The sequence below is a fragment of the Acanthopagrus latus genome, chromosome 1 (assembly GCF_904848185.1).
Source record: "Acanthopagrus latus isolate v.2019 chromosome 1, fAcaLat1.1, whole genome shotgun sequence".
Taxonomy (NCBI): domain Eukaryota; kingdom Metazoa; phylum Chordata; class Actinopteri; order Spariformes; family Sparidae; genus Acanthopagrus; species Acanthopagrus latus.
The window spans coordinates 15,778,647-15,793,772 of NC_051039.1; positions in this window are offsets into that span (position 1 = coordinate 15,778,647).

Genomic DNA, 15,126 nt, shown 5'->3' on the forward strand with positions numbered 1-15,126 from the left:
CTGTCGATCTGTGGATTCGCCCCCTCCCTCCCATGCGCGATGCATGCTCGCGAATATGGAGCAGAGGGGAGGGAAAAAAAAAAAAAAAAAAGTTTCAGAGGGAAAGAGATTTATCTGCGTGCTGCCCGGGTCAGGTCAGTTCGCTTTAACTTCGGCTGATTTGGGAAATTTGAGTCAGATTTGAGCCTGATGGGGAAAAGAAAATCGTCTAATAATAAAAATCTGTTGGCCTGAGCGTGCTGTTATATCCGACCCATTAAGATATAATTGAGCATGAATCCTCTTTCATCAGCAAATGAACTGGAGTTTCAATTTGCATATTGAATGAAAAGTGGCGTGCGTGCGTGTGTGTGCGTGTGTTTGTGTGTGTGTGCGTGTGTTTGTGTGTGTGTGTGTGTTGGCTGCTGGAGTGTGATCTGGTGAAAGGCAGGAGAAACGTAACCTGGCCCGACATCCGTTACGGCCTGGAGGCCTAATCTACTGTTTTGTGCCATTGCAATAAAGAGGATCACAGCTTCACTACGTGCTCTGCGACGTTAGCTGTGGAGAAAATGAGGATGATCTTGACACGTTTCAGAGACATTTGGCGAGGCCAAGTATGATTTAAGCGAAGTTTTGCCAGATATCCTGAAGACATTTGTGCTCATTCTGCAGGCTCTTAAAAGGCATACGTCTTAGATAACGCAAATGTGAATGTGTGCCGTAACTGTACATCCACTCGCTGACCCTGCCTCCTGTTGGGTCAGTGTAGCCGTGGCGAAATTAAAAATCAGAGCAGCTCAGAGGAGCCCTGTTCTGGTGCAACCTTCGCCCGGTGAATCCCGTCACTAGGAAGAAGAACATTTTCACATTTTAACTTTCGGCAGTCAGACACATTATCGGCTTATTCCTAACATTCATGCCAGTTACGTTTTAGCTTTAAGGTCGACATCAGTGTGTAGTGCGCACTCCTCCGGTCTCTCTGTACTTTCTGGTTCTGTCATGGTTTCAGCCTCCAGTTAGCTTCACTTCTACAATGGCGAATGCAGGCATAATAATGCAAATGTGCGACACGGTGACGCCATGTGATGTCTTGAAGTCACTGAATTAAAGGAGGGACTACTGACGAGGTGTTTCAGGAGCAGTACATACACACTGAAGGGAAGGGAAGAAACGGGAAAAGCACTAGAGGTCTCCGTTAAGTGATCATATACTATTTTTTTCAAGGGTGAGTTGAAGAGCGTTCAGCTGGGTGAATATTACTGAAGCTGGAAACTGCAAGGTCCCCCCTCCTCAAACAGGTTTTGAGCAAACATAAAGTGGAAGATACAGTCTGGAGAATTTCTTGATCTTGGATGATTTTAAAAATGTTCCTCCTAATCCATCTGCTCCAAGTTACGTTTCTCATGGACAGTATTTTTTGAATAGAGGAGTTTTCAGGTGATTTAGGGATGTTAACGTCAAAGGTGCGAGCAAGAGTAACCAGACTTCAGGCTGCCAGCCCCAGTGTGTGTGTGTTTTTTTTTGTTGTTGCTGTATCTAGATTGTGTGCTTGAAATGTGATTGTTGCACGTTCGGCCATGGTTTGGAATGTGATTGAAATCCGTTTAACACAGATGCGTCTCAGTCTAGATGTTGTGGCTGCTCATGCCGCATTTCAAAGTGTTTTTCAAGCCACTCGCAGCTCGAGACCAAATGAAGATGTCATGTCCTGAGTCACAGAAGTGCATCAGAGCGAGCGGCTGGGCGAAATTCATGTTGCAGATAGCAGAACAGTCTGTGGACACGTGCGGAAACAAATTGTCCAGTTCACAACTTGACGGCGTGAGGAAAGCGAGCTGATAGAGCGAGTACATAGCGGCTGCGGCCTACGTCATTACCACAGCAACCCAAGTGGTTAGGTTGGTGTTGTCGGGGCCCGAAAATCCGACGTGCTCACTTGCAAATAGCAGTGCGGACACTCCATCTTTCGGATCTGATTTGAGAAACAAATGCGATTTGCGGTCTGAACATAGCCAAATACAATCAGTGACAGATAACAGAGGGCAAACTGTATGACATGAGTGAAAGAATCCTACTTTATAATCCTTTTCACTTGGATTTCAGAGAGTTTTATTTTATAATCAAGTTCCCTACAGGGACCAAGCTCAGCCGAAGCTGTCAAAGTTCACCCACATAATGGATCTCCATTTAACCGACCATTTCCTTTGAATTTTGCAGATACTTTGGTTTTGTGTTAACCCAGAGTGCTTACTCTCTGTGTCTGTTCTGGTGCAGGCGCACACATGATTTGCTGCTCATGGATTTGAGGAGCTGTCTAGTAGCACAACACTAATTGTAGTGTACTTGTGGCACATTTGGTTGTTAGAGCAATAGCAGCAATGACGGAAGCTCTAATTAGTTGCTCTCAGCCGTAGTAGTCCCGACCAAGTCTGCATCAAAGGCCTTAATGACTACAAGCTGTCACTGTGACACCAGTGGTCATAAACCCGTCGGATAGTCTTACACTGACTCACCTTGAATCCCATTAAACACCTCCCACTGGATCCTCTGCAGTTCACCTCCTACGCAGACCGTGTAGATACAAGCCTAAGGACACATGGAAGGATCCCGCCTGGTGGTGGACTTTAGCCCATCGTTCACTGCTTTGATCCGTCAACTGTTTCACACTGAGCTCTCCTGACTCACCATACCTGCCTCCACCTGTCATGGGATAAGCAGAGAGAGAAAAAAAAAAAAAAAGGCTGGGAAAAGCTCAATCCAGACTCCCGACAATCACCTCTGGTTAAGCCCAGTTCTGTGTGCTCTGCTCTTCTCCCCCTTTACACAAATGACATTGTGCACCTTCAAGGAATCCTCCTTTTGTGAGTTGGCACATAAGGCTACACTAAGTAGCCTCATCCGGGATATTATGGGAAGTCTGCATACAAATGTTAACATGAACAGCTCTCGCAGCCCCGCGACTCTTGAGCAAAATATGCCCTGTAAACCACATTTTAAGCTAAAGCAGAAAGCCTGTGAATATGCTACTATGCTGTACAATAGGCCAGCTGGCGAATGCGCTTCTTGAGCTAGAGGAGGAAATATAGGCTGTGAAAAGGAACCGTACATTTTAGTTCTACACAGAATTACTGAGTCTTTCCCCCAAAACCATCTCTGCACGGTGGGTATGACTGCGCCACCGAAGAGGACATGAAGAGCTCTCAGTCGGTTTGGGATAAGGCAGTGATGAAACCCAAAGAGGCGTAACCCAGTGGGCAAGGTCTCCAGTTGGAGCCTTCAGGCCAAGTTTCTCGAGGAAAGAAGAGAACAAAAGGAGTTGCTGGGGCAGGATCTGAGAACTGGGATAGAGGTGATGGTTTGGGCACAAAGGGACGGTCGATCTTTCACGCTACACAACAGAAATCCCAGCCCAGTCGCCAAAACAAGATGTCGGCACTATACATTTTTTGCTAAAAGTGTAATATCACCCTCAGATTATGTAGAGTTGTGTGTCATAATTTTGGTTATTAGGCATTTATTTTCTGTTTTATTTTGTAGGTATATCCTCTTGTGTCTTGTTGTCACTTTCCACTTCCTGATCACCTGCGTTCCTGGCGTCTCCCCACCTGTATCTCATACCTATGTTAGTTTAGTTTGTTATTTAAGCCTGTGCTGTTCCCTCTTGGTTGGTCATTGTGTCTTCCTGCATATTCATCCAAATTCCTCATTACTCCGATCTGTACTTTATAGCTTTTGCCTGCCTTTTATTGATCATATTTTGAGTTGTTTTTTATTTCAATTTGGATTTTTGTTCAAGCCTCGCTTTCAGTTGTCACCTACCTGCCCCACTGTCTGCGTTTGGGTCCCTTTGTGTAAAGCCTGACAGTGGAAGAGCCTGTGGCAGCGTGACAGCTAGGCAAGATGACTGCCAAGCCAGAGGCCACTGTTCAAGATGGCGTTTGAACATTTGTAAGCGCTAAACCGATGGGTACTTTTGACTAGACGTCGGGCCATTTTTTCCCGACCTGCTAGTGGAAACAAAACTGAGACGTTTTGTTGTCGAAGGCCAATTATTTTTAACAGAACACAACATAACATGTCACGACGTAAAAACTGAACATAAAAAAAAACAGTTTCTTAGGGGTTTTCCCCAGCCATCAAAACATGCACATCAGGTCGATTCTCTGGTCAGCGCCTTTGACCAAGGCGCTGCCTTACATCTGGAGTTGGTCCCCTGGCGCTTTCGTTTGCTGCCCACGGCCTCCTCAGAGATGGCTCAAATGCAAGTATACAAGTTTCACAACACTGTGCACTGCATCATTGTATATGGCGAAAGAAAATTCTTCTCCCTCAAACGTACATTTCCAACGTGTATTCTGACGATTGAGCTGTTAATTACTTCTTTTTGCCATGTGCTTCAGATTGCAGAGCACCAAAACAAACTGTCACGAGAAGGTGTCTGCTGCACATTTTGTCAATTTATAAATGGTAAAAGGTTTAACTGCGTATACAGAGAGAGAAGTACAAAGCAGGCAGGAAGCTCACGTCCTTCACTGTCAACAATAACACAGGACACTCAGTAGCCTATGCAGTCTAATTTATAATGTGCTAAAGAGGCAGCCTCAAGGCCGGTAAAGCTAAATGGCTCAGTAAGCGGGTCAAGAACGGCAACTCTGTCCAGAGGAAGTCGCTGAGAATGTAGAGGACCAAGATTGAATCAATTCTGTGTGACCCCATCCTCTCCATCGAGATGATAGAACCAACAAAGTTACTAAACCTTCAGCAGCACACACATTTGTTCATAATCCGTTCCATAAAATTCCAGGTTTCGGTAGAAGTCGAACTGTTTTCATGGTCATAAATCTCTAGACACACATGCATTCCTTCATGTCAGCACCTAACACATTAGATTGGACTGTGGAATAACTTAATTGCAACCGCAAACACGGCCACACAGGTGGGCCGTAACAGGCTGAATGCCAATTAGCAGCTTTTGTCGGCGAGATGAGGCCCAGTAATCAGCAGTTTGATGTCCGTTCAGAGCAGCATGGCAAAAAACTAGTGTAAAAGAGCTCAAAAGAGGCCAAATCATTTGAGCTCCAATTGCAGGAGTATCAGTCAAAAACTGTTAAAATATTTAATAGGTCCGGGGAAGAGTCTCCAAAATCGTGACAGCGTATTGCCAACACAGACAAACTGCAGTGACAAAGAGGAGCGGCAGTCACAAGCTGAAACTAACCGACAGGGATGTGACACACATAGAGAACACGGGGTTGACAAATACTGCTAATTGTCCTGCAACCGAATGCGGCCAGCTGTTGTGGGATTTTATCACTGCATTAAAATCTGTGTCTATATGATTTTGTCCGATTACAGCTGCGTGTCCCGTACATGCCGTGTAATAGTTGCCATTTTTGTTTTCATTAACCAGCCGATACGTACACATGTGTGGGTTGTTGTACATAATTTGCGTATCCCTGATCTATATCTTAAATGTTTTCTCTTTTGTTGCTTTGACAATCCAAATCCATCCCTGGGGACCATCCATAGCTTTCATATCGTATCATATTCTCTCCTCTCCTCTCCTCTCCTCTCCATTTAAACTGCACCTACAGCTGCACCCGCTTTGCTTTTGCCGTTCCGTGCTAACTGCTGACAAGCTCAACCCTCTTGCACAAATGCACCAGTACATGCCACTGTATATAGTTGCATTAACATTTCCATTCCCTGTTGTTGTGCCTACACCTCTGTTGGAGCTGTATCTGCAGGGATACCTGGCTTCTAAATTAAGATTCTGACCATGGTCGGTAAGTCCCTGGGTTGTTTCCATCATTACCCCTCAGGGTCTATGTCTTTATGGTGCGTGCTTATAGTGATTTACATGTAATGCAGTGATTTCATGTGAATGTAACCGTTTGACATGAGCGTAATATAATTTACCGATAACTCTGAATGCAGCTCCAGTTACCCTCAGCCTAATTAGTTTGAAGGTACATGGGTTTACACCAGCTGAACGAGTTGCCCGAAGGTGTCCGGTGCGAATCCCTGGTCAGATAGAATCTGCCATAAATGGCAGCTGGCAACCGGAGGGCTGTCAGAGGCAGGATGAGATGCGAGCTCCTGATGGCTGCGGATGTGTGTATGGGTTGTTTTAATTCAGGAGATTAATTTCCCCGTGGGGATTAATAAAGTAGTATTCTATTCTAATTTATGAAAAACAATTTGAAGCAGGGAAATTGCGAGGTAGTGAAGCAGCATTTAGTTTCAATGGATGAGCTTAGTTCTTAAATAAAATTAAAACCTAATCAAGTGAGAGTTCGACACAAGCGTTACTGAAAGTCAAACTGAAAAGTGATGAGGAAAACAGCTAAACCATATCTATCTATCTATCTATCTATCTATCTATCTATCTATCTATCTATCTATCTATCTATCTATCTATCTATCTATCTCTTCATATATCCTTCCATCTATGTGGCATCTGCTGGTTTATGTTCATGTGCTGCAATGGGCCAGGATCACAAAATTCCTCCTTCTTTCACGGTGTGACAATGAGGGGTTTGGACTCCTGACAGCGTGATGCTGAAGACCTACTGCGACAGTTCATCAAACTCAGGAGAACCTTCCTTGTAGTCCGGCAGGTGTTTACACACACCGGACAGGTCTGTTTCATGTGGACATTTCTCAACCAGTGCTGGTTTTCATTTTGTCTGACTTGCATCATTTTGCCACCATCAACAGGCACATGCAGAGGACACAACAAGGTGAAATCCATAGATGCACTTAATTTAGGGACAAGACCTGTGGCTGTCATTAGGTCTCCTGTTCGGCCCTGTTTATGGGCGTGGGAGTGTAACATAAGAACGAGGGACGGAAAGTGTGGATCGTTGCAAGAAGTGTGCAATTTATATACTTTCCAGTAATCTTTTGAAAACGCCACCCTTACCGGTGTTGTGTAAAGTTGGAATACTGAATACTGTGCATGTGTATTATGTGTTCAGCCTCATCAGCATGAGCAAATAGGAGGACAACAAGGTCAATGGCGGACTATCAACCTTTTTTTTTTTTTGGCTGCCAACTTCACTGATTTCATTAACGCTACTCCAGAACAGCGTAGATTTGCTGAATAATTACTGATGGAATGGCTAACCGCCTTTTGTGCTCAGGCGTTAGCAGCTTCAACACTCGTATCTTCCAGGCCACAGGTAAGTTAAAAAGAGCCAAACCCTTCAGATCAGCCAATCAGTAGGAGCAACGTCAACAGAAGCCAGCCAATACCTGCCAATTAATCAGAGATCTTTGAAAAAGAGAGGTGAAATCTCAACATCCGAGTGCAACAGCTATGACTGAATACAAACGCACAATACAAACATGGCCAGGGTCGTAACATCTACATGCTTATAATTATTCTTGCAAAACCCATTTCTGAAGTGGCCCAAGTATGATGAGCAGGGAATCTTTTTTTTTTCTTAAGAGACTGACAGGTTGTGACAGTGCACAGTGAGAGCACACATTCACCAAAGTATTTACTCAATGATCTCCCACTCTTTAGAAGAGGTGAATCATCCCCAGCAGGTGCCTGAAAGCTCAGTTCAGCAATCATACATCATACAGATTACTTTTAAGGACTCCAGTGATGCACCAACAACCTCACAAGCAGTGCACTTAGCAACAGACTCCGACTGTATTCGATGGGTTCAAGACAACAAGCAGCCGCACTTAAGATCTGCCAGTCTATCAGAAAAAATTACACCTCTTCATTCGAATTAACAGACCCAGTGCCTCAGTACACAAATCAACTTTGGCATCATCATCATTATCCTCTGAGATCTCTGACAGGGTACCGAGAAGATGGGCCTCGTTCGAAACAGTGCATTCTGTCACATCTTAATGGCTTGTCCCACAAATTTCTGAGTAAGTTATACTTCAGAATCAGTGCTCATATACCTTTTCCTGACCTTTCTGGGACTTATGTGTCTCAATTAGCCTGTTTTTAATATCCCTACAGGTGTACTTGGCATTTTTAGGCATGTCCTTAGCAACATCAGCTAGCTTGTCGTCCGTCTCTGAGGTGCATTCAGCCATTTCAAAGGAGGAATTAATTAGATTTCTGTTGTTCCATTGAGCCCTTACTTGTGCCCACACAAAAGCTTAACCACACAACCAATGCTCTTGACACTGTCAGTTCTTTTCCACTTCTCAATAAGCTGTGGTTCAAATGTCATATTTTTATGTTTCATTTTTTAATTAATTTTTTTACTTTAATTTAGACTGAATGGATTAAAGGTGCAACTGAGGTGAGGCCATTCACACTCTCGGTTTCTTTTTTTCCCCTGTAAGTAGACATTCACCAACTCAATAACACAGCAAAAGCACACAGAATAGATAACATTACTATCGAGCGGATAGTAAACAAACTTTGGGTGCTGTACACACAGCAGAACAGTGCTAAAACTCCTTTACAGATTTTTTATTCGTATCTACTTACTTTCGTTTTGCCCCTGAGGAAGTGTGCAGCAGTTTCCTAGTTCGGGAACATCACAAATGTACACACTGTTTTAACTTTCATATCTTTGGAGAACAGTTATTGAGTGATTTTGTTATATATATTTTTTCTCCCAGAGCACAATTCAGAAACAATGTGCACCAGACCGCAGAACAGATCTACAGTGGCTATGAATGTTTATAAGGGGTTTCCCTTTGGGATTTATTTTCAGTACTAGCAGGATGGAATGAGTGCATAGACTCCACCGATTCCCACGGGGAATTTCCGGGTCAGGAGGGACACGTAGTGCCTCTAACCTTTCTTGGTGTGTGTGCCCAGCTTTCTCACCACAGTCAACCTCATCTGTTTGGCTGGTAAGGTAACTGATCCATGTTTCCTCTTTGAAATGTAAAGGAGACGCTGTGTTCAATTAAAGGTGACAGTTTTAATTGCACGTTGACGCACTGTTAAGCGATGAGCTGTGCAAAACCACTGTTCTGTTTTTCTAAAACAGATTGTTGCTTGTTAACAGAAGCACTCTGGAAATGGCAAAAATAAGATTTGAACCTCTTTAGAGGTTAATCATGAATCAGTCGACCACGGAGAGAATATTTTTGGCCGGCTATGCATGACGATAGTCTATAGGTTAATTTGCATACAGACACACTGTCGGTTCTTGGCTTCACCGGAGCAGTCTGGATTAAGAAGGTGAAGAACGGCAAAAGCGCGGGAACACTTCCTCCGTCACATTTTTAATGCAACTCTCCAGTTTACTAGAAGTTCTATAGCTATAGTTCTATAGGATGGCTCACACCCAGAGGTCACTCACTGCTAACCATCAGGGGGAGAATGGTTGTTGTGTGCTGGTCCAATGCATTATGCAGCCGATCAGAGCTGATCAAAGAGCTAGTTTGGTACCTCAAGCCTGAGCATGTTATACCATTAGGAGGCTACTGTCGCTAAACACACGGAAAAGCACTTTGACTTCAGCTAGCCAAAGCAGACGAGCTAATGTAAGCTCTGACGCGTGACTTCTGGACAGCTTTCACACACAAAAGATTGCTTCACAAGTTCTAGTGAACTGTTATTTATGAAGACTGGGAAATGCTGTTCAGTGTGCCCCTTTTCTACAGCGCTGGTACAGAGACAAAATGAAATCTGGTAGTAGGTCCAGCTCCCTCTTAGTCTTCCCCTTTTCTGAAAGGTAACCCCCCCCAGCCCCAGCTGCAGCGGCTGTGCCTCTCCCGACACAGTATACGACAAATACCTTTTGTTTTGTTTTGATATAGAGAACCCTTGTGGCAGAAATAACATACTGTATGTTTCAACTGCTATGTACATGGTTATGTTCACCAGCTAGTCACTAGTTTTGTGTGCTGCGTAGTAATGGGCTGGTGGTGTACAGTGGGTTTTGACAGCTTTTTTGTCAGAAACAGCTGCCCGCTGCTGCTGAAAACAATGTTACGACAGCGGGTAGAGTGAACCAAAGCGGTAAAGTTGCAGGCCGTACACAGTGAGCAAAAAAGTAACAAAACAAAAAAGCTCTGTAGAGCTGGGGTGAAATGTAGAATCCACTCGATAAGTCTCTGCAGGTTTAGCACAGTAGTGACCCCTGTCACACACAAGTAATCACGTCCATTGTTAATATACAAACATAACTTACAAGCTCTTTTTTTTTTAAAATCTGATTGCAGGGGCACCACAGTGTCCTAGAGCTTTAGATGCTGACCATGAAATGAAATTTACCCAGTCTGTGTTTGGACTTTTGTTTGACTTTTGTCATAACCTCTCTCCTCTCATTTCCTGTCTCCTCTACACTGTCGGCTATCACGTAAAGGCATAAAATGCCCCCCAAAATATTGCGGATTCCAGCTGAAAAAGAGAAGCTGTGTTTCTCGTTTTAAAGTTTTATATTACTGCAGTAACTTCTGCATTATTTGTTGGTTTTAATCTGAACAGAGGCATGCCTTCATCATCAAACTGGTCACAAATTAGATTATTATTAGTGATAGTTTCCAAAGGGCTGAATAATATTCTCTTGCCTCTGTGTGTTCACTGTGACATGAATTTGGGCTTCTTCATTTCAGAATAAATGATCTTTCAGAACCTTAAACGGGGCTGTATCAGTCTTTGAGCAGATTCTCGGTGCAGCTGAAGTGCAAAATCCGTCTTCATAAGTTTTCAAATTGACTCTTTTATTCACAGTGGGGGAATTTCACTTATGTGTTTTGAGACATGTCAGAAATCCCGTCAACCATATTCTTTAATTTGCTGCAATATATGCCGTGACTCTGATTCATTGCAACATACGTGTGTCGAATGCTGTTTAACGGACCTCGGAAGGAGACTGTCACGTTGCAGAGGATAAATCTCAGAAGTGAGAAAGAGAGACTTGGCTCTACTTTCCTCTCTCTCGCCCAGCCATTCTCACCTCTGCATGCACGCACGCATCCACCCACACACACACACACACACAAAATCATGATGCAGGAAGTGGAAATTCTAGCTATCTCACATGCATACAAAACAAACCTTGACTCAAATATGGATCCACAAGACACATAATTGCATATGTGCTGTTCTTGTTTTTCTTTCTCCGCCTCCTATAAAGTCACGTTCTCTCTTCCATTACTACTTTTTACTTCTCACCTGTCAGGTCTGGGAGGGAGGTAGATGATAGGTGATAGGTCTTGACAGAGCAGTGAGAACACACAATGCATGGGGATGCACACACGCACACACATATAGAGGCAGGCACACTCATACACACACACCATTGTCGCTTTCTGCTTTATTTCCTCTTGATCCTTCATCTCTCAGAATCCCTATCCACGGCTTCCCTCCTAACCCTCCCTCATGCTGTCTATAAAGATGTCTCCCATTCCTTTTCTCATTCTTTCTCTGACAAGATGTCAAAAAAGGTTTCACCTTCTTCTCGTTCTTTACACTCAAGCTTACACACAGCGCAAGGTGTGTATAATGTATTACAGCTTTTATGTCTCTTTGAAAGAATAAATACAAGAAATCCTTCTTGATCCATCAGCATGGCCATTTGCTTTGTTAATGCATTGCAATTCAGCTGGCGCTGCTGCAGTGGAGAGCAAGAAAAAGGAAGTGCCGTGCAAAATTGTCAGCAATATTGTAGAAATCGAGTCATTGCCAATGTTATATATACCTGCAGTTTATCTGCCAACCGAGTTCAAACATTTATAGACAGTAGTCAAAGGAACTGTGAGGAAAAGATCATTTTCTTTAAATGATTTAGTTAACAGTCCAAGTAACTGCCAGTCAAAACGCAAAAAAAAAAAAAAAAAAAAAAAATGTGAATGTGAATATGTAAAAAACAGACCTTGGAACAAGATTTTGAATGTTTTGGTTTTCAGTTTGCAGCTTCAGTCCAACAAAGGCTTTAAATCCATGCCTTATTGAAACAGTGAAGAGGTTTTTTTTTTTTTAATGTTAATTTCCACGGAAATATTCTGCACCAACCATCCAAAAGTTGTTGTGTTTCCTGATGCAAGAAGCCACTGATCATCACAGTTTACAGTAAACAAGCTCCTCCTGCAGCTCTCCGAAAATAACCCCAGTGAGTAAAGAGAAAAAAATCCCTTTAAGAAGTAAACTTTAAATAATCAAGTGCAGTGTTTGATCTCCAGTGTTCACCTCGTTTTGTTAATCTTACAAAGTCATTTTTATGCGTAAACTCTAACTTAGATTAAACCTTTTTTTTTGAAAGGCACAGTAGTTATATTTACATTTGTATTTATATGAAGAGTGAGAGTTTAATTATGTCTCAACTCATTAATTTTTTTTAACATGTTTAAGAATATTAATATAATGCGCTTATAACAAGTTTTTTTGTCTCCCACTTTGCCTTTACTCTCCCCACCAAATTGACACACACACACACACACACACACACACACACACACACACGGTACAATGTCTCTCACACTTGCCAATAATAGCTTAATTCAAGCGGTGGCGGCCTTAGTCTTAAACTCTCAATTCCTGTGTTGAATAGCTCTCCCAGCAGCGCTGCTGGAACGTCATCAGCTTTAGAAATGCTGACAGGCTGAAAAAGCAGCTGAGTCATTCTTAATGAAGATCAGGAAGCTTTTCCTCCTTTCCTCCTTTCCCTCCATCATCAGAATAACAAGCATGCTGGCACAGACAGCATAGGCTTACCCTCACTGGAAATTGACTGCTACAGCACTAGCTGTCAAAAAGTTACACACTGTCTGCAAATAAAAGGCACGTCCGGAGCACAGTTTTACTTTTTGCTCTTCACCTTTATTTGCCATAACAGCCCCTTCCCCCCATCTTCTATGGATGTCCGTACTTAATTTGCATTGTTCAAATTCTTGCAAGAACATTGTTCAGTCAAAACATTCGGGATGGCCACAGAATGACCGCTTAAGTAATACCAGTAGAGAGATAGCAGAGAAAACGACTCTATTACAGAATCGGCATGCCTTAAATCTTTTGCAGCAGATCTCCCTCGCAGCAGAACTCATAATTTATTGTAGCCACAATCCCTTGAGGCAAGAGGAAACTGTGTTTACTTGGCTGCAAACATTGTATTTTGACGTCTGTGCAAATATGATCGCAGTCATGAAACCACTTTGTACTTAAACTCCGAGATTCTGACATTGTGTCAACCAAACTATACGTCATGGGTGCAATCATGCGAGGAGCAGAAACTAAGTGTGGCTGTCAAGCAGCATAAATACATCTTCGACAATGGTGAGAGAAGAAACTGACTGAGCAGCGGCAACATTCAAGAGTGTAGATGATGACGGGAGTTCCTGATCCCTCATATGCCAGCAGTTGATACATTTGGCCTTGAGGTGTTTTTTTTTGTGTGTGTGTTTTGATTTCAATTTGCAAGACACAAACCGAAAATATAACTCCATGTCCCCCATTGTCAGTAAGCCAGACTGTATTCAGTGTGGCTGTGGAGCGTCGAGGCTCTGGTCCCTGATCTTAACACCATTTCACCCCAAATGTAGCCTGTGTGGGCAGGTTTTTTAAAATGTGGGTCAACCCACTGTGGATAGGTGATTGACGAGTTTGTCTATCAGTTTTAGTTTTTTTTTCCTGGTGTGTCACGTTCAATGTCACAAACTAGAGCAGAAGACCGTATACCTCCCTTGCACTACATCCAGGAGATGTTAAAACATATTTCGAAAAAGTCTCATTGTTCTGAATTGGATCAGCGTTTTTCTGGTTCTGATAGTGGAAGTACCGATTAAGGTACCAATGTGAGCCTTGTTTTCCAAGGATCAGTCAGGTTTAGTTCAGGTCGGTTTGTTACACTTTGAAGCATTTATTTTTGCGTTTCCACTGTCAAAAGTTGTGGATGGTACCAAAAGAACCGGCCTGTACCATCCTGTTTCTTCATCACCTTTCACCTTAGGCTCCACTTTATACCTCAGTCTATCTATGTATTGAGGTATCCAGGACACTGTTCTGGTACTAAAAGGTGGCGTTAAAATGCTGCCACCGATTGGTTTGGTGAGATCTGGCATTAAGTTACCAATGAAGTGCAAAGCACAGATTTAGAGACCAGTGACAATGTAATGGTGGTTACTTTTGAAATATCCTTTACTTCAGTCTCTCTTTCAAAGATGCACAAGCTCAGCTCGAACGGAGGCAAATAGGAAAAGTATTAAAAAGGCAAACGTCCTGAACTTCAACATGCTCCATAGCATCAAATTAGCGCGTCCACCCAGGTGTCATATGTCCATCACTGCTGACCAGAGCTGGAGGCAATAACTACCCGCGGTTACTGCAAGAGTCACTTGACAGGGGGATGTATGCTGAGTGTACTCTTTCACCTTTGAAGACGAAAGCCAGATGTCAGTGTCTTTTTTTTTTGTCCAGTGTGAAAGCGCCACAAGTCAGCCTGAGTGCTCTTGAACGTCACCTGCGCTTCCAGGTCAGCGGGGGCAGGCGCGTGACGTGACACCGCAGTCAGTGACGCAGCAATCTGGTTCATCAAGGAAGAAAAGACGGGCGACTGAGGTGAGAGTCACGTGTTATAAAGAGATCTTGATGAAGAGAGGAGGAAGCAGGTCAGTGGTTGAAGGGAACAGATTAAGTGCTGTAATGAATGTGCTGTAATCTTGGCAGTGTTGATCTCATTATTTGTTTATTTCTCCTCACACCTGCCCAGACATGCCGCTCCACAATGTTTCCCCTCTTCATTAGTAAGGAGCTGCTGCTGTGCGCTAATGCATGTACTCGGCTGATGTTCATGTCCTGGGCATTTGTGTCTGCTTGTGTGTGTTTCTGGGAGTCCGCCCGTGTGTGTGTGTGTGTGTGTGTACACGCTGGCATATTTCTTCCTCCTGATTAAACTCCTGCGGTGAAGCGATACCTCCCGTGTCTCTGCAGACTCCTCCTGTTTTTGACCTTTCTGTCGAACGTGTGCACACGCACGCATCACATGCGCACATGTCTGCGTAAGGCTGGTGATGGATGGTGTTATTACCTGAAGCTTTTAAGGGGCAGAAAGGTGCTTAAGAGAACAAACACACCTGACTGTTTGTGCTTTATCATCAGGAATTAACACTCAGGCGCGCACACGCACACACCGACACAGGCAGACACACAAACACACATACGCACACACACTCCCAACATATGCAGTATTCCTGAAAACATTAGCATTTAGC